This window comes from Sciurus vulgaris (genome assembly GCF_902686455.1).
Source record: "Sciurus vulgaris genome assembly, chromosome: 9".
Classification (NCBI taxonomy): Eukaryota; Metazoa; Chordata; class Mammalia; order Rodentia; family Sciuridae; genus Sciurus; species Sciurus vulgaris.
In genome coordinates this window covers 47,607,258-47,632,280 of record NC_136469.1, presented here as the reverse complement: position 1 = coordinate 47,632,280, position 25,023 = coordinate 47,607,258, and the positions used below count along the sequence as shown (strand labels likewise).

Genomic DNA, 25,023 nt, shown 5'->3' with positions numbered 1-25,023 from the left:
ATCTACCTCACTCCCAACCCTGTGAGTTTTCCACTGTGCTATAAACTTTCTCTAGCATATATTCATGAAGAAAATGACCAAATTAAATAAATAGCATTATTGGGAAGTGTACTGCAACTTGCATGCCCTTTCAAAAATATTTGAAATTGCCCACAAAGAGAGGCGCAGATGTGTTTAGAATCATTAAAGGGTAAAGATGTGGACCAAGTAAATAAGGATCGGGATAACAGTTTGTACAATGGCATCTAAATGACAGATACCCTTGGAGCCAAGCACAAAATCTAATTCTGAGTTTCCTGGGAGTAAAGGCAAAAAGGGACAATATGAGATTTAGGTGTTCATAATTGAATAAAAAGAAATACATCCATTTGGCATGAAAATCAAAGAATCTCTTGCTTGGAAATCACAGGAGAATTTACTATGTAGGGCTTTAAGTAAAATAACATAAACCATACAATGGACACCTTTAGTAGCAACTTTTATGCAATAATTATTTTCAAAATTATAAACAAATCATTTATAAACCAATTATTTATTCATAAACTAGTTACCATAAAATAAGAAAAACAAAATCAGTCTTGTTTATAATATAATGCCTATGTTTTGAAAACACTCTCAGCATTATTAAGGGAGTGTTATCAGAATAATAATGGACTTTTATTTTTAACTTAAAAAATTACATAATTTTCTGCAGCATTGTACAACTTCTAGTTCACTTTATTTGGTTGAAATGACATCCTTGTGTTATTTATGTGCCCCTTAGTTGGATGACATCAGCTGAATTTTCTTTGTGGAAAATGAGCTACCTAACAAATTACTGCATCAAATGTTTAATGCAATCTTGTAAAAATGAAGGAATAGGAAAAAAGACCTGTGACATCACTGGGTCTCATTCCCTGGTTACCCCGGCTCAGGTTCCCTAGACAGAAGATGTGGTTAGCACTTGATCCTAATCAAAGGACCAAAAATACTTGGATCTAGTTCATTTTAATCTTAGTTGAAAAGGTTGTGGATAGACACTTAGAAAGAAGTGAAATCAGCATAATATCTCCCCTTCGAGGGCAGCCCAGCCTTCAGCGTGCTCACGTGGACTTCAGCCTCCCGGTAATTCTCCTTGATGCAAACAGAAGGATTTCACAGCACAGAAAGCAGCGGTTTATGAGGCTGGGTCCAGACAGCCGCACAAGAGAACTCTGTTCATCGTCTTCAAAGTGCTCAGCGATGGCACGGCTGCTGCTGTGGCCACATGTAATATAGCCTGTAGCTCTTTAAAGAGGATTAGCTTTAGCGCGCTGGGAGCATTCAACGCTGGATTTCACGTAGAGCGAATATGCTAATGAAATGTTAATGTCTATGGCAAACATTGCGTAATATCGAAACCCCTCAAAACTCAGCTTTGTCTCTTGCACAGTGGGAATCCGAACTTTACCACAGCAGAAGAACAAGTAAAAATGAAACAACCTTACACTTTTTTTTTTTTTGCCTTATGTGTCTACTTTGATAAAAATGAAGTTAAATATGTTTATATACATACATATATACATACACACATTTAAACTCAATTAAATTTCAAAATATTTTTAAAAATACATTTACTAGATCTGTGTCCGGGGTGGATGTGAAATAATACATCTTCGTAGAAAATAATAAACACATAATATGAATTAAAAAAAAAAAAACACTTGTTAGGATTACAAAGGATTGTAGAGTTGGGTTTTCCTCCCATTTCAACCTCAGAGTCTTTATTTGCAACTTGCACTTTTTGCCTGCACAATATTGAAAAATGCTCTATCTTCCTGATAATTTTCCAGATAGTATTTTTACTACCTCACAGGAAAGCCAATATGAGATTTGATCAGTTTCTTAAAACTGCACGAGCACTTGGTTAATATGAAAGTTCTTTTCACTTTAAAACTAGAATTGCATAGCACAGTTGACATTAGGAAGGTGAATTCATTCTGAGTCCTGTGATTTGCAATCCATGTAACGATTTGTAGCATCTTTAAATACACATCTACATATGAGGTTCCCAAAGATTGAAAGCCCCCTAAAGATTTCATCTCAATTGCTGGGAAATAAAGATCCCAGCAAATACACAGAACCCAGTTCCTCTGGCTTGATTTCCAACGCGTGATCTCTCATTAGTTACTAGCATTTCACCACACTCAACTGAGTAGCTTAGGCTCTCTTGGTTTTTGTTGGCCGGTGGTGTGTGTATGTGTGTATGTGTGTTTTATATCTCAGTTTTGAAGGGTTTGTCTCTGTAGACACGGAGGGGTGGTGATACATATTCATGAAAGAGTGCTCTTTCCCGTCCCTGTTAGCAGTGACAAAGCCTTAGCTGTTTCACACAGCAAGCTGACTGAGATTGTGTGTGGGGGCTGCATGGCCAGATTAGTGCAAACAGCAAGCCCACTCCTCTGCTCGTTAGGCCTTGCCTTCCTCACAATTTCCCCAATTGTGGCTTGTGACAAGGCTGTCATTAGGTGATGGCTTCTTTTGGCCATTTTCAGATAAAGATAATTTCCTTAACTTCCATTTTATTTGACAACAAGCAGTTTGGAAGAGAAAGGAAGTGCCTCGGTAGTTTATGGATTAGGGTTTTGTCACTTCAAAGGCATCTTTGATCTAAAAATATGTGCTGTACCAAATTCATTATGTCTTTCCTTAAAGAGCTTTTAAATTTATTGATCTTCTCCTCAATTATTCTCCTTTTACGTCCAATAGTGATGTGTGAGATGGCAGTGTTGGGAAAAGCCTAAGGAGGAGTGTGGGGGAAATGCAGTCAACTGGTCACTTCTAAGGTCATTACAAGAACGAAACAACAGGTGCTTTTGTTTAGCGTAGATTCTCCTCTGAGTCCCAGTGCCACAAAGACCTCTCTGCACTTTATTGCTCAGCAGTGTGATATTGGTACCTACAGAATAAGACAAGGGTATGTTTGGCACTGCAGCTCGATAAAGGGAAAAAGTTCACCATTTGTACAAAAATTGTTCTCACAATTGTTTTCACCCTCACCCTTGTGTCTGAGAGTTTCTGACTTCAGCACGAGTAGAAACCGCAAGGGACTTTTAGTTGACCAACAACGTGGCCTCTCTAGAAGCAAATGTACTTGTTCTTCTAAAAGGATCATTACAAGACCTTAGGGAGCAGAAAACAAGAGGATAAAAATCTATATGAGAAAATTTGTTTTAAAAACCTCAAGATGAACATTTACAACATGGACAGTAGCTTCTCTTAATAGAAGGTCTACTTTGCCCTCCTTTTGTTGGTGGCGTTTTGAACAATGTTTATATGGAATTACTGTGTTCTAAACACCTGGGACAAAGCAAATGGTTTACATTCAAACTATCACAACCAACCACCATCTTCTAAAGCTTCACATATAAATTTAGGACTAAACAACCCACCCACTTCCATCCTGGCAATTAAGAAATGGGTTAAAACAAACAGCTTGATTTTATTTTATTTTATTTTTCTTCATCTGAATGTAATATTTTATTTATTTGTTTATTTATTTATTTGGTGGTGTTGGTGGTAGTACTGGGGATTTAACCCAGAGACTCTTTACCACTGAGTTACACCCTAGCCCTTTTTTATTTCATTTTGAGATAGGTTCTTGCTAAGTTACTGAAGCCATCCTCCTGTCTCAGCCTGTCTCAGTCACTGGGATTGTAGGCATGTGCCACAGTGCCCAGCTTTTACTTGCTTCTTGACAGTCTTAGAATTTAGAAATATCCAGATAATGGATATTTTTTGCTTTGTTCGTCTTAGCAAACCAGAATTTCAAGATCTAATACATTAAAGGAAATATGTCATTTAAAAAAAATTTTGGCAGTGCTGTGGATCAAACACAGGGCCTCACACATGCTAGGCCAGCACTCTACCACTGAACTGCCCCCACAACCCTGTTCAGAAATGTCATTTTTAAAGCATGACCTTAGGCTCCTGAAAACAATGACAAAAAAAAAAAAAAAAAAAAAAAAAAAAAAAAAAAAAGTTTTCTGAATTTCCAAAAACATAGTGTAGGGTAACATTGTGCCTTTCATTTTGCAAAACTAGCTTAGAGCTTCCCAACTCTGCTTCCATACCCATCATCATAAAGTCAGGATAAAAATGCTCTCAAGGTCACGTCGAAAGTGATTTCCATATGTTATGTCAATTGATCCTAAGAGATGCTATCTTTAGCCTAGTTTTACAGATGAGCAAAGTAAGGCACAAAGAACTGAAGCGACTTGCCCATTGTCTCAGTTCAGTAAGTGATAGAGCAAAATTCAGATCAGGGTCCTTTGGAATCAAGGTCTCTTCTTAATATGAGACCCCAGAGAGGAGGAAGGACCTGGAATACCTAAGCAGGCATCTCCTGATTCCTGCAGAACAAACAAATGTTGGTTCCCTATTTCCCCTCCCAGCCCTTCAGTTCCCCATTCCTGGTCCAGGCAAATCGGCTGAGAGCACAGAAAACGAGAGATGGTGAAGAGGAATCCGATCCTCCGCCTCAGTTTCTCTAGTTTCCTTTCTCCTTGCATGTTAAACACAGGGGAATTGACACCCTGAAATCTGGCAAGTACAGACCACAGGTTTTATGATTCACAGTGCTGCATCTTTTAAAGGAACCCTCACCAATCACTCCATTAAAGATAGCTGATATAATTTGAGTTTATTTTAACAAGGAAATCTCGATTTTGATCTTGATTTTAATTTCCTTGTGAAACCAGCACACGCCACTTTGGAGGAGGAAAGAGATGATTTTAAGAAAGAATGTTTTGGGGAAAGATCTGTTTCGTCTTAGAAGTCACCTGCTTTGTGCCATGTGAAAGCACTACAGAAACTGGCAGACAGCAGCACCCTCCGCCTGCCGCGGAGGAGACAAAAGTAAACACTCGTCTCAAAGAGATTGAGCTGAAATATGATATCAGCTGCAAGAGAGGACCATCTCCTCCGGTCAAATGAGAAAAATCATATTATCCTCACTGTGGTATACAAATGGCTTGTAAGCCACATTCCCCATTTGAATGATGACAATAAAGTGGTAACCTCCCGGCTGCAGGCCAGCCTGATCCCATCTCCAAACACAAACACTTCTGCCTGGGTTTTGGCTGGGGGCTGTGCTGTGGCCTCCCAACCCCCACCTTTCCCCCCCTGTTAATTGGCTGAGACCACCAGAATTTGGAGGACACAGATGTCACTGATAGTTTTCCTAGGGAACACATTCATGCCCATCTGTTGCAGCCTAGAAGGCTGTTCATATATCCACAAGGCCTTCATTTAATTCTTGTCAGAAAGTAATGTAAATCCAGTTTACCTCAGAGGTCGCAGCCGAGATTTATGCCAATGAGCCCCCTGCAATTTACACACACTGTAGTTGTATAGGATGAAAAGAAAGCCTTTCATGTTGGTGCATATTAACAAGAAAGCCTGCCTTCCGAGAGAGGCTTTTTGATTGAGCTTTCTCCTGATTTTAATACAGCCCATGCCAGTTGGTATACCCAGCTTTAGAAAAAAAAGAAAAAAAATCTAATCTTTAAACTAAAGTTTCTTCTTTTATAAGAGGTGAAAGAGAAAGAGAGAAATCCTAGCAAGTGGCACTGCCATGTCTTTAATTATCTGTTAGGAGGCAGAACTCCTCTGCACTTGGAGAAGCTAGAGTGCAACAGAGAGAGTGTTCCAGCCTGAATTACTGCTAGCCCAAGTCTAGGGGGAATGCTGTTGAAAGCAATTATCTTTCAGTGTGAAAATAGTAGGATTGACCAGTTGAATTAGTCTTCTGACTTCTCAGCTGTCTCTTTCTAGCATAGTTAGAGGAAACGATGGAATATGATTAATTTTATTAAGACCAGCCTAAGTAGAAATTAATCAGTAAAGTGAAAGAGTATATATAGAATTATTTTATTGAACATCTAAGACCATCAAAAAGGACTTCTGTTGATCCTCCTTTTCTATGCATTGATACATTTTGAAATATTCAGGACCTACCAGTAGACCAGAAGGCAAATAGTTCTGAAAACACCCATGGGGTCCAAATCTTTTTGAGACTCTGAACACACCTTTTTTTAAGTATGTGACCTTGAACAAGTTACTTAACCTCCATGACCTTCAATTTTCTCATCTCTAAAGTGGGGGAAAAGGCTACATCCTAAGATATTGCATCTGAGGTGCCCAGTACAGTACCTAAAATTAGGTGTTTAGCCGGTGACAATTGTCCTTCTTCACCTAGCCTTTTGGTGGTGCCTATGACAGACAACTGAGAGTGAAAAGAATTAACTCAGTTCACATACTCCAAGCATTCCAGTCACCAGACCACTTTTTCCTATTTGAAAAAAAAAAAAAAAAATGTTTTTAAAGAGACTAAGTTAGAGATTCTCTTTCTCATGATTCAGAGTTTTTGTGTTCAGTTGTTTTAGCTTTTTCAGTCTGTCAAAAGTGGGGTAATAGAAGCGAGTACATTTTGGTAAGAGCAGGCCTGGTTGCTTGGCTCATTCACAGTTGCAGCCTCTAATTTCCCAAGACGGTATTAATAGGGGGCGTGCTTCTGGGGGTTTTGTGGACAGAGCTCATTTATCTGTGCTAATGGCTTTGAAGTATATGGTATGATTATTTTTGCACCACATTTAACTTTTTGTTTGTGGTTTGCTTAAGATAATATTAAAATTCAATTGTGATTTCTAAACACATACTAACAGAACAAGGCAGCAGAGTAGCCTAGAAGTGTTATATGATGGGGTGGGACTATAGGCAGAATGGGGCCCTGATTAAAAATACAATGTGTTATTGGTGATGTAGGAAGCAGCTACTCCAAAAGTGCATAGTTTCTGGGCTTAATTACAGAATTGGAGGAAGCTGTAGCTGTGTTTTGCAGAGTGCTAGTCATGTTAGGGAGGCTATGATTTTGTTGGCTACCAAAAGCAGTAGCTGGTAACACAATTTCAGAATGGTCTCTTCCTACTGTCAGAGGTCACCAAAAGCATTCCTTTTTCACTTCCAGTCCTCCAAGTATTTTTTTAAAATTGTATTATCATTATTATATGTACAAAAACAGAGGTAAAATAAGAATCCTCACATATTTTTATTTAGGCTCAACATTTAAAGATCCCTAGCCAATCTGTCTAATTTTTTTATCTTTCTCTCCACCTCTTTATGCCCCAAAAGCAAATCTCAGGCTTTATATAATTCCATCTGTAAATAATTTAGAGTGTAATCCTGAAAGATATGAACTCCTTTTAAACATAGCTGTAGTACTATTACCAATCTTAAAAATCAACACTTATTCTTTTTTTGGTACCGGGAATTGAACTCAGGGGCATTCAACCACTGAGTCACATCCCCAGCCGTATTTTGTATTTTATTTAGAGACAGAATCTCACTGAGTTACTTAGCACCTTGTTGTTTCTGAGGCTGGCTTTGAACTCATGATCCTTCTATCTCAGCCTCCAGAGCCGCTGGGATTACAGGCATGCGTCACTGTCCCTGGCTAACACTTATTCTTAATATAATTTATCATGACTTATTATCATCACAAAACAGGAATTTTTTTTAAAAAAAAGGAATTTACTATTTTACCCTCCTGTTACAAATTAGTTATTTTACTTCCATGACACAGCAGTTTTACAAAGATTCTTTAGTAACCACTTTCATAGTGGATGTATGTGGTTGGCATGTTTTATGATAGATAGTAGTGTCTTATAAAATGAGAATTTATTATCTTATTGAAAAATAAAAGTCACATCATTATTACTCCTTCCCTGACTGCATTGACTCATTTGAATAAGTATCTTATGACTTCTTGGCTTCAAATGAAATTATATTTAGAAGGCCACTGTATAAAGCAGATGGAAATGAGACTGCTCAGGGGACCATGCTGCCCACCACTCATTTAGCTCATCCATTCATTCCCCACATGTGGTATTGCAGGTTTGGGTATGTGAAATGCTTTTTTTAAGTGTACACCATCTTCCTAGTATCATTTTGGGGCAATACAGGTTGCTATATGAAGCATCATAGAGAATTGGACAGAACTGCATACCAAACCAACATGGAAAGAAATAACCATACTATACTTACTCATTAAGCTTCCTGCTAATAAAAAAAAAAAATGTTTCACTTAAAGGTATTAAAGTGTACATTACAATGGGAAAAATCCGCTCTACTCATAAATTATGACCCCATTCCTTCGCTGACTATATTGAGGACTCCTGAGAGTAGTTACATTTGCCTCCTGTCAGGATCAATCTATAAACGCAATCACTACTTAGACCCCATCAGTCATTGATGCCCCTTCATTGGTCCCTCTGGAATCATATTGTAGCTTGAATTAGGTCAAAATTAGGATGTCTTTACCCAAGAAAAATATAGCAGTAGTTATTTCAGTGCTTAAAAATTTGAGATGCTTGAATCTCAAATAATAATTTCAATAATTATTTTTTCAGATAATAGATTAAGTAAAGCTAATGTGTATTTGTCTATTTTTATTTATTTATTTTTTAAATTTCTGTTCTTGAGGAAACTGCTGCTCAATCACAGAGCAAATGTGCCCAGAGTGTCAATCCCTGATTTGGGGAATAATTGTATTGTTTTTGAGCCACTCCACTTATTTTTTTTGGCAGCTCCTCAAGTGGAAGAATTCTCATTTTTCCCTTTCTCTGATAAGGAGTATGGTGATCTGAGACTTAGGATTAATTTTAGTTCTTGTTTTTAGTTGATTAAGGAATAATTGCCAGGAGTAGAATTAGTACCAAGTCTCAGATCACCATCTTCCTTATCAGAGAAGGAACAGAACTCTCAGAGAAAGTATAGAATCCTTCAGTTCTAAAGCTGTACTCTTTTTCCAGATCAAACACAAAGCTAGAGATTATGGAGACAGCAGGATTAGGTCTGGTTTTCCAATCAAGTCTTTAGCTCTTAAGATGAGCTGTTTTCATACTATCATGATATAGGTACCCCAGTACAAGTCACAATAGCCAAGTTATGGAACCAGCCCAAGTGCACATCAACAGATGAATGGATTAAGAAAATGTGACACACACACACACATATGTGCACATACATATATATATGTATATATTCTTATATATCATAAAGTTTTACTCAACCATAAAGAGAATGAAATTTCAGCATTTGCCAGTAAAAAGATGAAACTGGAGAACATCATTTTAAATGAAATAAGCCAGAAAGTCAAAGGTCAAATGTTTTCACTAATGTATGGAAGTTAGAGCAGAATAAAGGGAAAAAAGGAGTGTGGATCTCAGGAAAACAGAGGAAAGATTAATGGAGTAGAAGAGGTAGATTAACGGGGAGGAAGGAGGGATGGGAAAAGGGAGGAAATGCAGGAATTAATTGTACAAAATTAGGCCATATACATATATGAATACACCACAGTGAATTCCACCTTTATGTATATCTATAAAGTGCCAATTTTTAAAAATGGTAAATAAATAGAAAAAAGACCAGTAGAGTAAAGGAAGGAAAATGGGGGCCAGAAAAGCAGCACTGGGGATAGAAATGGAGCAAAATAAATTCAGTTCATGTATGAGTATCTCAAAACGAACTCTACCATTATGTAAAACTATAATGCATTAATAAAAGCATTTTAAAAAAGATGAGCTGTGTTAAGGACTCTACCTTTGTCTACCATGGGATGCTTAGGATTCATAATAAGAGGTATGTTATCTTTTCTTTGTAGACACTTTTTTCTTTAGTTTGTTTTTCATACATCACCCAGGAGTAGTAAAATCCTGCTACAAATTCCTCGTCCAAGAGAGTCCCTTGCCACTGGACTGTACTTGGTTGTCATCAAGTTGAAGTAGTTTGGTGAGTTGACACTGACCCCACAGAAAAGTCCTTGTACCTATGTGACAAAAGGTGTGGAGATGCACATGGTCCTCCACCTCAGTCCACTGCTACTCTGTACATGTAAGTCCATTTTTGTTCCCAAGCCAGTAGGAGGCTTCTTGCCAAGATCCATTCTTTATGGTGGCGTGCACATGCTGTGTGAATCACACAGCCACATGGAGGATTTTGTTATGTCAGCCCGAGTGTGAACTGCCAGTCCCCAGTCCAGAGGCCCATGCCTAGGCGCCTTTGACACTTTAAGTATAAAATAAACAAAGAGCTTTGTGTGTCAGAGAGTAGAAGATGAGGGGTTGGGGAGTTTCTGTCTAATCTGTAATCTATCAGATGTCCTTCTTTCCTCTCGGCCACTTCAGCCCTCATTTTCTGACACCTCAGACAGAGGCCTGATGATCTGCAGGCAAATAGCTGATTAAACCAAGTTAGCTGGACTGGGAGTTTTTTATTTAAGCAAATAAACTTCATATCTCTCTTTTGAAATTATCTAACAGGACATAATATTTCAATTCTCTAACAAAAGTTTCTATTCATTAATTGAATGTGGATATGAAGAATCATTTAGTGGATAATTTTATTATTATCTAGCTTTATACTGGAAAAAGAATCAAGAAGATTTTGCATAGCCAAACAATTTTTTTTCCCTGAAACATTAATGGTAATGAAACCAACAAGGAAACCAAATCCAACTAGGGTAAAGTAAGGAGAAACTGGGTAACCCTTGAAAATAAGTCTTACTCCTTAGAGATTTTATTGATAGCAATAATGAATATTTGGGACGCTCTTATTACATGCTAGGCAATATTTGGTGTTTTACATATATTAATTCAATCAACTTTTATAAAACTCTGTGAGATTGATCCTGTTATGACTCCTTTTTGCAGATGAGGAGACTGACATGATTTGCCTAAAGCTACCAGCTAACAATTTCAGGGCTGAACTTTAAACCTAGGAATCTTCACTGAAAAGGGCAGGTGCTTAACTCAGCTATCTATTGATGATAAAAACAATGAAAGCACAATTTTTCATTTCTACATCTTTATTTTTCTGTTTCTATAATTTCAGAGGCCCCTTGCCCCTTTCCTACTTAGACTACTCCTTTATGGGCTATCTGTAACCTTCAAAAATCTGCGTGGTTCTATGTAACATAGATTAACTGACTGTGAAAAATATAATTATAGGCTTGGAAATCCTCTGTTGCAAAATTAACCTTAATCCTCACATTTGACGGCTTTGTCAAAAATATTTCAGTGCCAGTCAGGTGCAGAGGCACAAGCCTATAATCCCAGTGACTCAGGAGGCTAAGGTAGGAGGATTGCAAGTGCAAGGCCAACCTAGGCAACTTAGCGAGACCCCCAGCAAGTGAAAGAGATCTTATCTCAAAATAAAAAATAGAAGTTCTGGGGATATAGGTAAAGCACCCCTGGGTTTAGTACACAGTACCAAAAAAAAAAAAAAATACAGTGCTTCACAGCTCTGGCAATTTTATATCAGAGTATGCTTCATGCCATTTCCATGTGTGTACTACACCGTCACCAGGCTTTCCTCCTATTCCATCCCTGGAGGTATGCAGGTTTTTACCATTCTGATTCTGTTGATATAGAACATTCCCTTTGCCTCCCCTTTGCAGTAAAGACTAACGAGTCCATTTCTTCCTCTGAAGATGAACTGTTCTTCCAACAAAATTACTCTTGCTGGGTTTTTCTCCAGAACTTTGATACTGTGTAATAGGAAGCAAAGTGGCCACGAGTCTTGAGGATAATTCAGAACCCTTAACTCTTACTGCTTGATGGCTTTGGGAAGTCACTCAACGCCCTCCTCACCTCTTTGCCTCCATAGTTCAATTTCTCTCTCTCTCTCTCTTTCTCTCTCTCTCTCTCCCCCCCCCCCCCACCTTCCTTCCTTCCTTTCTTTATTTCTTTTCTTTTGTTTTCCTTGTGATTCTAGGGATCAGATCCCAGGCCTCACACACGCTAGGCAAGTGCTCCACCACTAAGCCACACCCCCAGCTCATCAAATTCTTCACCTAGAGTTTGGGTGGACAATATCTGCCTCTCAGAGAATATACATCAAATTAAAGGCCCTTCAAAGTTTGCCAAATCTTTTTTTCTTTCTCTATGAATGCCTTCTTAGCATGATAGAAGCTCTGGATGTGGGGACATGTGGAGTGAGTTTATGTGAATGCTCTTCTCTCATGTGGGATGCCAAAATGCAAAGAAAATGCTCCTGGAAATACCATTTTGAAGCCATCAGTGCAGGAGCCTGGAGACAGATCCAGATGGCAGGCTTGGCTTACCTTGACCTGAGATGTCACTCTTCTATCCATGGGGGCCAGGCTAATAGTCCGTCAGATGTCACCATGGCTGATGGAGTGGGTAACTGTAGCCGGAGAACAGCAGCAACTCCCCTGCAACCATGGCCTTTTCTTTTTCCTCTTGTTTCTTCCTGAGGCAAGCAGGTAACCCATTCATGACCCGGAACACTCTTATTGCAGTTTCTGGCACAGTCAAGTTTGGTAAACACACTCAGCTGCAGGGAACTAGAGAAGGTGGGGCACAGGTAAGCAGAGAGAAGGGACAGCTTTGGAATCCAGTTTCTTGTTGTAATAAGGTATGGTCCTCGGGCTGGACATCTCGATTTCAAAGAGAGAGCAAAGAATTATATTTTATTTACAGAATTTCCTAAAATATGTGTGACTGTTTTTTTAGATCAAAACATACTTCTTCATTTTCTATGTAAATGGAATAAAAATATGAATTAAATTTCCTAGTAACCTAGAGTTTGTTAAACTAATGATTCAAACTAGTTCATCAATGATCTCAGTAGCCTATGCTTATTCACACAATCCCCAATACGAGATGAGAATCTCCACCTCAATCTCTGTTCATGTCTTTCCCTGTTTCAGAATTGTTCCTCACTTCTCCCTCCAGCTATTTCAAATCCTACCCCCTCGAGAATTCCCAAAGGAAGTGCTACTCTTTGCTCTGCAAGGCTGTATCTCTTACCGTCTTTCAATGGAGTTGCTGGTTCCAACCCTAAGGGCAGTAATAGATAATCTCTCCAATACTCCTGGCTTGAGTTCCAATCTTATTTCTTTTGATTTTTAAATTAAATGTCAAATAAATATCAAAAATGTATGCTAAAAAATATATGCTAGATGTAATATATGTGGAACATAAAGACCACCCATAAATCAATCAGTTTAAGTAAAAGAATGAAGTTAATGCACATCTCCTTCCCATCTTCTTCCTCCTCCTTTCCAAAAAATCCATGGTTCTGAATTTCTAGTTTATCATTCCTTTACCTTTCTTTCTTAAAAAATTTTTATTATTTTTAGTTATACAAATGTATGTGATAATTCTATACATGCATGCAATGATTCCTTTCCTTTGTTAGTTTACCATATATATTTGGACCCTGTAACAAGGCACTGTTTAACTGTCAGTTTGCGAATTTCATGCATTATAATTCATCTGTGACTTTTTATTATCTCTAAGATCACCCATGCTGTTATGTGTAACTGTAATTCATTCATTCATTTGCTTATGCTATTCCAGTGGACGAATTTTCTAATCCACTCTGTCGCCTGTAGACATTTGAGTTGTTTCCTTTTGTTGCTTGCAATTACAAATGGTGTCCATATGAACATACATATATAAATATTCCCTTGGAAAATATCTGAGAGTTCCTCAAAACTGGAGTATACCCCTAAAACTGGACCCTGGGTCATAGTGTGCATATTTGATTGTACTGAATAATTCCAAAATGTGGGTATCAATAGTGGTGGATGAGAATAAGCAACATCAACTATTCTTTGACAGTTGTTATTATGCAATTAATTTTTTTTCCAATCAAGTAGGTGTAAGTTGATTTTTCACTGTGGTAGTAACTTTTATTTCTGGATTATGAATGAAGTTGGACACTTGTCCTATTCTATTAGTCATTCCTGTTTCCTCTTTTGTTAAGTGTCTATTCAAGTCTTTTGCACATTTTTTTTCCTACCATGTGGTTGGTCTTTTTCTTATTGACTTACAAGAATTCTCTACATATTCTGGACAGAAATTGTCAGTTACCAAAGTTAAAAATACTTTTTTCCATTTTGTGATTTGTCTTTTCAAATGCTTTATGGTATTGTACAAATCAAAAGTTAGTCTATTTTAATTAATTAAATATATCAGTTGTTTCCCTTACAATTTACCCTTTTCTGCTAAAGTTTTAAACAATTATACCAAATTTAAGGAATTCTGACCAAAGAAGATAATAATATTATTTTTTTAGTGATCTCTTTGAGAAGTTGTACCATTTTATCTTTCATCTTTAAGTCTTGAGAACTTATTTTTTAAAACTAACCAATTAGCTCAATGCCATATATTGAGTGCTATTTAAAAAAATCAAGTTTCCATGTACATGTGGGTCTCTTGTTGGACTCATGATCTTATTCATAAGGTTGATCATGTCAGTGCCAATGACTTTTGTATAATTTAATATAATTTATATTAACTATTTTCTCTTAGTGTAACATTCTTGTGTTAGTGAGCTTTTCATCACAGTGACTAAAATACCTAACACAACTTAAAGGAGGAAAGATTTATTTTGGCTTATGGTTTCAGAGGTTTCAGTCCATAGTCTGGCTTACTTCCTTGCTTTGGACCTGAGGTAAGGCAGACTATCATGGCAGAAGGGCATGGCAGAGGAAGCTGCTCAGTTCATGACAGTCAAGAAGCAAAGGGAAATAGGAGAGAGGAAGGGACCAGAGAGAATATTTAGTCCCCAGGGGAATGAACCCAGTTACCTAAATCCTGTAACCATGAACCACCTGTCCATTCAGAAATCAGTGGATTAATCCTCTTATGAGATAAGACCCTCAGAATTCAATTACTTCCCTAAAGCCCCATATCTGAACTTTGCTGCCTTAGGAACCAAGCCTTCAACATACAAGTCTTTGGAGGACATTTCTGATCCAAAACATAACAAATCTCCTTTCCTTCTGTTACTTTTTGTATGATGTGCTTGTATTACTGTTGAACTTTATTTTTCCATATGAATTTTTGAACCAGCTTGCTAGGTTACACATGAACACACACACACACACACATGCACACACACCAATTGAAATTTTGATTAGAGTTGTATTAAAGTTTCAGATTAATTTGGAAAAAATTAATATCATAATAATACTGTGTTTTCAGGCCAAAAACATGAAATATATCCTCATATATTTAGGTTATCTTAAATGTCCTTAAAGCCTGGGAACAGAGCTCAGTGATAGAGCAACATTTACCCACGGTATGTACAAGGCCCAGGGTTCAATTTCCAGCACAGAAAAAATTTTTTTAAAAATTAACATCTTTTAATTGTTTTATAATTTTCTCCCTAAAAGTCTTACACACTTATTATTAAATTTAATTATTAGGTACTCTCTCTCCCTAGGTGTGTGTGTGTGTGTGAATATATGTATATATATATATATATATATAATGATTTTATTATACCTTACATATTTTATGCCATTGCAAATGGTTTATTTTTACTATATTACATTCCTAGCCATTTGCTGCCTAACATTTTGTCTAAAATTAGAGTTTTGGCTTATTGAATGATTGATAAAAATTTGTTGCTCAAGCAAAAAAAAACATATATTTTTTTTCTTTTAAAAAATACTTTTAGTTGTGGATGGACACAATACCTTTATTTTATTTATTTATTTATTTATTTATTTATTTATTTATTTATTTATTTATTTTTATGTGGTGCTGGACATCAAACCCAGTGCTTCACACAGGTTAGGCAAGCATTCTGCCACTGAACTACTACCCCAGCCCTTGATTAAATTTCTTTAAGATTATAGAACCAGATGAGTTTCCTATTTCTTTCTGATTTCTTTTATGTTATATTTTATAGAATTTGCTTATTTTATTGAAGTTTTCAAGTTTATGGATATCCAGTGTTTCTAATATCCTCTCATTGAATTACAAAAAATCTCTGTAATGTCCTGTTCCCAAATTTTCACTCCTATTTATTTGTTCTCTATCTCTAGATCAAGTTTGCCAGCAGTTTACTGAGTTCATTGCTATTTTGAAAGAGTTAATATTTTGTTGATCATCTTATTAAGTATTGGGCTTTTATTTCAGTCATTTCTGCTCTATTTCTTTTCTTCTACTTTGTTTTAGTTTATTCTTCTTTCATTTTCTTACTTTTGTCATGTGAACTTATCTTACCATCATTCTTGATTTCTATTGCTAGAATTTATGCTGTAAACTTCCTACATTTCACTTTAACTGATTCTATACATTTGATGGTAGTCCATATCATTATGATATAATATTTTCTAATTTCCATTGATTACTCCTTGGTCCACAAGTTATTTTGGAATATATTTCTAAATTTCCATGTATATGGAGGGGATTTTTCAGTCGCTTTTTTGTTATTATCAACTTAATGGTTTTTTGGTCATTCAGTGCCACCTGTATGAGACCAATTCTTTGGAATTTGTTGAGATTTGCTTTATATTAAAGAAGACATTAAACTTATAAATCTCCCAGGTATGCTTGAAAATAATGTATATTCTTCAATTGTTGGGAATATTATTTTATAAACACCTATTAGGATCAAGTTTGTTACTTGTGATGATCAAATCAATTAAGTCATTACTGAACTTTTTTTTGGTCTGTTTTGTATATTAGTTTCTAAGAGAAATGTATTTTATCTCCCACTATGATTATATATTTGTGTATTTTTATATGACTGGTTTTTGAGGTGGGATTCTCATTATGTTGTCCAGCTGCCCTGAACTCCTGGGCTCAAGTGACCCTCCCACCTCCGTCTGGCTTGTGTTTTTGTTTTGTTTTTTGCTGTTTTGCAGTACTGTTGATCAGGGCTTTGTGCATGCTAGGCAAACACTCTTAACTGAACCACATACCCAGCTCATGATTTTTCAATTTTTGCCTCCCATAAATTGAAGTTATACTACCAGATGTATACTAGGTTAGAAATGCTGTACCTTCCTGTGAAACTGAATCTTGTATCATGATGATCTTTTTATCTCTAGTAAAACTTTTTGCCTTAAAGCCTATTTTGTCTAATAGTAATATAGCTACATTCTCTTTCTTTTAACTGTTATTTTCTAATGTCTCTTTTATGTATTCTTTCTGAATCCTTTCTATATTCTTATATGCTGGCAAACTTTATGTAGTTTTTTTATCTTTTAAGTGTATAATTTATTTTGTTTAAAATTTATTGGAAATATTGATATATTTAAAGTTAGTCCCACCATTTTATTTTTCTCTTTATATCCTGACTCTTCCTTGTCTATTATTTTTTCTTTTTTATATTGCTCTCTTTTGGAATATTTGTTTCTTTTCATTTTTTTCTTTTACTAGTTTCAAAGTTACATGCTTTATCTCAATTTTAAAGGATGATCTTAAAAATCTAATCATACTGTAAATTAATATCTCCCCTCTACCTGATCAACTTAAAGATCTTTGAGGACACTTTAACTTCAATCACTTTCCTCATGACTTATTTGCACTTTGCGGTTGTATGTGCATTTTTTTGTTTTTTGGTTTATTAGTTATTTTTAAAATTGCAAATAAAAATTGCATATATTTGCAGTGTACAACATGGCTATTTTTGTGGCTTCCAACCCCCCAAGATATATTTATTTGAGATTAATTTTTAAAGATTCATTTATTTATTATTATAAAATTTGAGACTGCAAATTATATTTCCAGTGATATTATGCTCAAATAACAAAATTAAATGTAAACTAAGACATAAAATTAATTAATTTTTCATATGCTATTTATTCAGAAATAATTTCCTGTGGGCTTGGACTCAATTTGCAACATACCCTTAGAAGCACAAATCCAATCTGGCACACAGTTTACATAGCCACCTCTCCTTTCAATCTTGCTCAGTCCTCCAGTCACACAATACATGCATATGGAGAACTCATCCAGGGGACAGAAAAACAATTTGGCCACCATCAATGAATTCTAACCAGAATTTTTTTGCTTGGAGAACAGGTTGTGGACGTTGTCTCCATGACTACTGCTGTGTGTCTTTGGGACTTACTTTGCCTCTGTCCCTACACAGAGAGTCTCACTAGCTCTGGCTTCCAAAAACATTTCTGGGATGAGGTAACATAATGTGTACTGGATCACTCTAACAGGTTGATAGTGTCATTAACATTCATGTTATGATTTTGATTTGCTTCTAGCTTCTAGGGTTCCTGTTCCTTATTCTTGTATTTCACAGTCAAAACACCTTTTATGCCAATACATTAAAACGGAACAGAAAATTCATCCACAGTTTTTCCTTGCTGTTATTCAGTTTTCCCACCATTTTTGTTGTTGTTGATGTTGTTTTGTTTGTTTCTGACCAGAATAACTTAGGGGAAGAAAAGTTTTTTGGGGGATCACAGTTTCAAAAGTCTCAGTCTGTGATCACCAACTCCACTGCTCTGGGCCTGAGGTACAACATGAAGTTTTGAAATATGTATACATTGGCTAAGTCAAGATAATTAACACACACATTACCTTACATACCTATTTTTCTGTGGTGAGAACACTTAAAATTTCCTTAGCAATTTTTGAGTTTAAAACACAATGTTACGAACTATAGTCACCATGTTGTACAGTAGATCTCTTGAGTTCATTCCTTCCACCCAAATAAAATTATGTAACCTTTGGCCAACATCTGCTCAAACTCCGCTCACCCACCAACCCCTGGTACCCACCATTCTTCTCACTGCTTCTATGAGTTCCACATTGATTAGCTTTCACATACAAGGGAAATCACGCACTATTTGTCTCTCTGCATCTGGATAATTTCATTTAATGTAATGTCCTCAAACTTCATCTGTATTGTCATAAATGATGGAATTTCCTTCTTTGTTTCAAAGCTAAATATGATCCCATTGTGTCTGTGTTTTTATATGTAGAAGTGTTTTTTTTTTTTTTTTTTTTTTGGGTACTGGGAATCAAACCCAGGGCCTTGTGCTTACAAGGCAAGCACTCTACCGACTGAGCTATCTCCCCAGCCCCTTATATGTATATACATATACCATATTTTCTTTAGCCATTCATCCGTGGAACTGTAGGTTGATTGCATATTTTGGTTGTTGTGAATGCTACAATGTACATAGTAGTGCAGATATATCTTCAATATATTGCTCTAGTAGCTTTATATACTCTATATTTGTTTAGATTTAACCAATCTACTATTTCTATTGCTTTTTATTTTTCCTTGAATTCCAAGACCTCTATGATCATTTTCCTTCTATCTATCTAAAGTACATATTTTAGAGATTTATTTAATGAGGATCAGTTGATATTTCTTTCAAAGTATTCTTTTGTTTCAGGGTATTTTCCCCCAGTGTTATTGAAGATACTCTTCTACTGTTTTTGTTGGTGTTGATGTTGTTTGTTTGTTTCTGGTTTTTTTGTTTTGTTTTGTTTTGTTTTGTTTTTGGGGTTTTTTTTGTTGATTTGTTTTGTTTTTGTTTTTGTTTTTGTTTTTGCTTCTGCTGCTCCTTTTAGGTCATCAGTTACAAACTCATTGCATTTCTTTGATGCTAATCCTTTTTATCCAGCTGCTTTCAAGGTCTTCTCCATGTCTTGTATTTCCTAGTTTCAATGTATTTCTAGGTAGGGATTTTCATTTATTTATTGTCCTGTTTAAGAGACATACATGGCCTTTTCCATTATTTCATTCTCCGATTGTGAAAGCTCTTTGTCACTATTTATCCAAATATTTCTTATATCTTCCCCTCTTATTCCCATCTGGGACTCTGAGTCCTATGTTAGATCTTTTATAAAAATAATTTCCTGTTTTTTAATCTTCATTTTATATTTTTGGTGCCTTTGTCTTTTTCTGTTAAATTCTATGTGATATGTTCTAATATATCATACAGTTCAAAAAGTCTATCTTTAAAGTGAGAGTTAATATTTTATCAAATCTATCCACTGATTGAATTTAATTTTTCAATTATTGCATTTTCATTTCTATAAATTCTGATTCTCATTCAGTTTACTATGCTTTCTTTATAGTTTGTAACTCTTTGCTCATATTTTCAACACAATTGTTTAGTTCTTTAAGAATATTAAACACACCTGTTTTGTAGTCTGTATCTGCTGATTATCTAAAGTTTTTAAATTTTTTTAAATTTGTTCTTTTTAGTTATACATGATAGTAGAACCGGTAGAATCTATTTTAATATATTTATACAAGCATGGAATATATCTTATTCCAATTAGGATCCCAGTCTTGTGGATGTACACAATGTTGAGATTCACTGTGGTATATTCATATATATATATATATATATATATGTATGCATAGGAAAGTTATGTCAGATTCATTCCACTGTCTTTCCTATTCCTGTCCCCCTCTCCCTTCCCTTCATTCCCTTTTGTCTAATCCACTGAACTTCTATTCTTCTCCCTGCCCCTTGTTGTGGTTTAGCTTCCACATATCAGAGAGAACATTCAACTTTGTTTTGGGGGGAATTGACTTATTTTACTTAGCACAATAGTCTACAAATCCTTTCATTTACCAGCAAATGTCATAAAGTCATTCTTTACAGCTGAGATCATCTGAAGTTTTTGTGGGTCTGATTTTACTATCTATGGTTTCTCCTTTTACTCATCTTTTTTTTTTTTTTTACCATATGTATTTTGTGAGATTTGACCAAGAACTCATATTTCTTGATGTTATTTTATTGGTATTCTTTGAACCTTGGATTATAGTCAGATTCCTTTAGAAATTATGATGTTTAAATCTATAAGTTGCCTGAGAACACTACTAAGCCAGGATCATTTTTAAATAATTTATTTTAAATTAATTGTCATCAAAGGTTTCTGTAAACTTTGTGGCTTTGGAGACCTGAATTTATTTCTTCATAGAAAAAAATTTAATAAGTGATTTTGAATGTAGATGAAAAAGTAGTTTTAAAATACTTATTCATAATACGTATGAATTACATAGGTTCTGTGTACTTACTTGAGAATTTAACCAACATTTAATTGAATTCTAACACAGACAATTTAAATTGAGCCTTTGGAATATAATCATGTGTGATATGCCTTATGTAGTTAATTTTTAAATACATTTGTGTCTTACCCCTCTGCTATAGTTTGGACCCTGAATGTTCCCTAAAGGCCCAGGTGTTAAAGGCTTGGTCCTCAAGGTGGTGTTATTGGAAGGCACTGGAAACTTTAAGGTGGGGTCTAATGGGAGGTTTTTAGGTCATTTGGGGTGTGCTTGTGACAGGGACTGTGGGACTGCCTCCTCTTTCCTCTCTTTCTCTTGCTTCCTGGCAATGAGGTGAGCATTTTTGCTCTGCATGTACCCTGCCATGATGGGCTGCCTGACCACAGGCCCAAAGCACGGGGGTCAACCTGTTATGACCTGGAACCTGAAAAATTGTGAATCCAAATAAATCCTTTCTCTGTACAAGTTAATTAACCAAAACATTTTATTATAGTTATAAAAAAACTAACATACCCTCAAATTATAAACTCCTTGACAGGACAGTCCATATCTTATGCTTCTTTATGCTTGCTTACTACTTTGCTTCTTTTTCATGATGGCTCATTTGTCAGCTATCCTATACTCAGCCACTCAACTAAACTCTAAGTCACCAATGGAACTGAAGAATGCATAGGTCAAAACTAACCACAGAATGTAGGAACACATGAATATTCAGCAATGCATCTGCACATATGCCTTAGAGTGTATGATAACTTTCTTGAGTATTTTGTGTTTTTCTAGAGTTATTGGACTGCTTGATTGCTTTCTCTGGCCCGTTTCTGTGTGACTTTTATGAAAAACATATACAGGGATGTGTTAAAATAGAAAAAAATAATCCATAGTTTACAAAAATTACTGGGAAACTTTGATTTTATTATTTGATTTTAGGAACAATGAACAGCTCACAAAAATGCCACAGTTCAGAGGAGCAAAAATTGTTTTGTGTTGAAATTGAAAATGATTCTTTTATAAATGAAATTGATCAAAATTTCCAGCAGGACCATTGCCTGAAGGAAAGTGTCCTGGGCTCCAGCCTGTTATGCCTAACAATGAACCATACAAGTCTGGACAGATGGTCAGATTCCAAAGTGTTTCTCATGTTACACTATTTTCTTCCTATTAACTCCCCTGAATTCTATGGGGAAAAGGGAGAAAGCTATAATTTTTGAAAAGTATAAGGAATATCTTCAGTACATTTTGGAAAGTCATAAATACTAAACATTATCTTAGTAAGTTCTTCTTCCTTTTTTAGAAATGTATTCTTGGTTAAAATATGTTTGCTTACTGTGGATATTGTGATTTATCTTCCTCACTACCTAAAAATATAGAAATTTAAAATAGAAAATGGATTTCTGTCTTTTACCAGACTATCTCTTCTCTGTTCCCCTCTCTCAACATTAACATTATCCATTTGCTTTTGAACTCCAGTGAGGCAGAAAACCTAAGACTCATTTTTAACGTCTCATGCAGCATCCAACATCGATACTTCCCTTGCTCCCTAAACAGCTATTAGAAAAGTTCATTTTTTCTCCATTTCTAATACTATCAGTCTGGTCCAAAGTCCTCACAGCTCTCACCTGGATTATTATAATAACTACCCATCTGATCTGCCTGCAGTTACCTTCTCCTACTCACCCGTCCACCAATACACACTGCAGCCAAGACAAAGTGATCTTTTCCAAATGCAAATCTGGTCACAGTCTTACCACTACCAGAAATTAACTATCATTCTTAGTGTCAAGACAAAATTCCTTACCTGGTGCACACGTGCCTGCATGCCCCTTACATACCTCTCCAGGCCCAGACTCCAATCAACTTCCTCCTTTTAACTCTAGTCTAACCAACACATTCCTTTTCTATTCCCTCTATTTTGCCTTCTCTGTAAGGGTCATTCCCCACTGTTTTTAACTTCATTAAGCCCTATTCCTCTTTCAGAATGTAACTCAGGCATTACATCCTCAGGGAAGCCTCCCCTGACCTGCCCTAGCTTTATTCAAATAATTAGGTCAAGTCCTGTGGTTTGCCCTATGGAACCACATATCTTTATCCCTCTTTCACAGCACTTGGACAAAAGGAAGAGATTTATGATGCTATGCTTCAAGAGTGGGGGTTTCAAGTGAGGAAACAGGAGCAAAGGAGTATATTTATTTAATAATCAGTCTCTAAAATTCAAGTCAGTGTTTCTAAACCACAGAGAAAAATATACATAAAGATACTGTATTTAAGAGTTCTCAAAAGAACTAGAATGGATTGGGTTGGGGACATAACTCAGTGGTAGAACATTTGCCTAGCACACATAAGGCCCTGGATTCATCCCTTGTATAGCAAATGAATAAATACATAAAGTGAAGTAGAACTCTTCAAAAAAGCTAGGGATTTTCAATAAATAGCTGAAATTCTTCAGCAATCAATAATCTATCTGTATTGTGACTGAGTATATGAAGAGCAAGAAGCATCTTAAAAATTGCTCAAACCATCTCCCCGTGGGAAAAACAGATGAGAAAAGTAAATCTCAGAATTGACTTTCATGGGACTTGCAGTTTAATGGTAGAGTATGAAGTGGAATTACTCAACAAACTGTTGAGCACCATTGTTACCATTGGTTTCCTTTTTCTAGGTCCTCTTTTCATTACTATATACTGTCCCTACTTAAACCATTTATACAAACACAACAATTAAAATGTAATCTGTCCATATAATTATAGTTAATTTTGTTTTTGGACTGATTTTTTTTTTTTCTTTCAGTACTGGGGATTGAACTCAGGGCCTTGTGCTTGCAAGGCAAGCACTCTACCAGCTGAGCTATCTCCCCAGCCCTAATTTTGTTTTTAATTGACAAATTAAAATCATGTTTCCTGTGTTCAACATTATGCTTGTTTGTATATATACACATACATTATTTTTGTGGTCAAAACACTTAAAATATCTTCTTAGTTTTCAAGTATACAATATATTGTCATTAACTATCATCACCATGCTGTATTATATCGATCTTTTGAACTTATTTCTCCTACCTAATGAAAATGTGTATCCTTTGGCCAACATCTCCCCAATCCCACCATCCCTCAACCCTCAGGAGGCCCCTCTCTGTTCCCTGCTTCCGTGGGTCTGACAAAAGACTGCTTTCTACTCTAAGAAAATGATACAGGACGAGTAAAACTTTACTGTAAGCCTTTAGACAAAGGGATGATGTGCTGCTGAAATTATATTATAATGCAGTTTTATTTTTTGATACACAAACCAGCCCTTCATATTCCTTTATTTCATCTCTCTTTGTATATGAAGTCCTAAAAAAGAGTCCTCTTCTTGTTTTAAGACTTGAAGAAAAGTAAGTGCACAACTCACCTGCAGCACATGCCAAGAAAGTTTGTTCTTAACTTTCTCAACCGTATGCAATTCTCAGTCTCCATAGTGACTTCTCATTTAGCCAGTCTCTATCCTCTCCAAGGAATGGTGAGAATGGAACATTATTATTACATGGCCGCTTGCCCACTCTAGACCACTAATAAACTCTCTTCTTGGTAACTGTAGTACTCAGAAGGAATGGACATGATCTCCTGTATTCTTTGCAACAGTAGTAAAAGGATAAAATTCTGACCTGCTCGTTCTGCTTGGTTCTTCTTATAACTAGGCAGGCTAATGACCAGATTACAGCACAAAACATTGTGACTTACAGACATTTAAGTTAAAAGGGTCATTGGAAACCATTCGGTCCAACAACTCAATTCATGCAAGAATACTTTCCAAAACACCCTATACAGAAGAGAGATAAAATTTATACTTATGCTTAAATCCTTTCAGTAACTAGTTCCTCACAACCTTACTTGTGTGAAAGCTCTTTAAGGTAACAAGAATTTTATATTCAAGAACTCTGCTTGTGTTCATCAACAAATACATGATTATTTTTAATAAGGCAAGACTGTGATAACCTAAAGCTTTACTTTAGCAGTAAAGTGTTTATAAATGCTTTAAAACTGAGGCCATTGGGTAATAGAGCACTTTTAACCCCAACTCCAACACAACAATTCAAGGCCTGTATATTTTCAATTTTTACTTCAGTACAAGAGTCAACTCAGAAACAGAGGGACTGAAACCATCCAGGTATCTATGACTGTTTTCTTTTTCAGATTCTCTTACTTTGATAATTCC

At 35.9% G+C, this 25,023-nt stretch overlaps 1 protein-coding gene across 8 annotated transcripts in view; it reads left to right on the top strand.

Annotated features, from left to right (window-relative positions):
* Window positions 1-25,023, top strand: part of ALPK1 (alpha kinase 1) — a 151,141-nt gene that overhangs the window by 59,977 nt on the left and 66,141 nt on the right. The gene's annotated exons all lie outside the window — the stretch shown is intronic.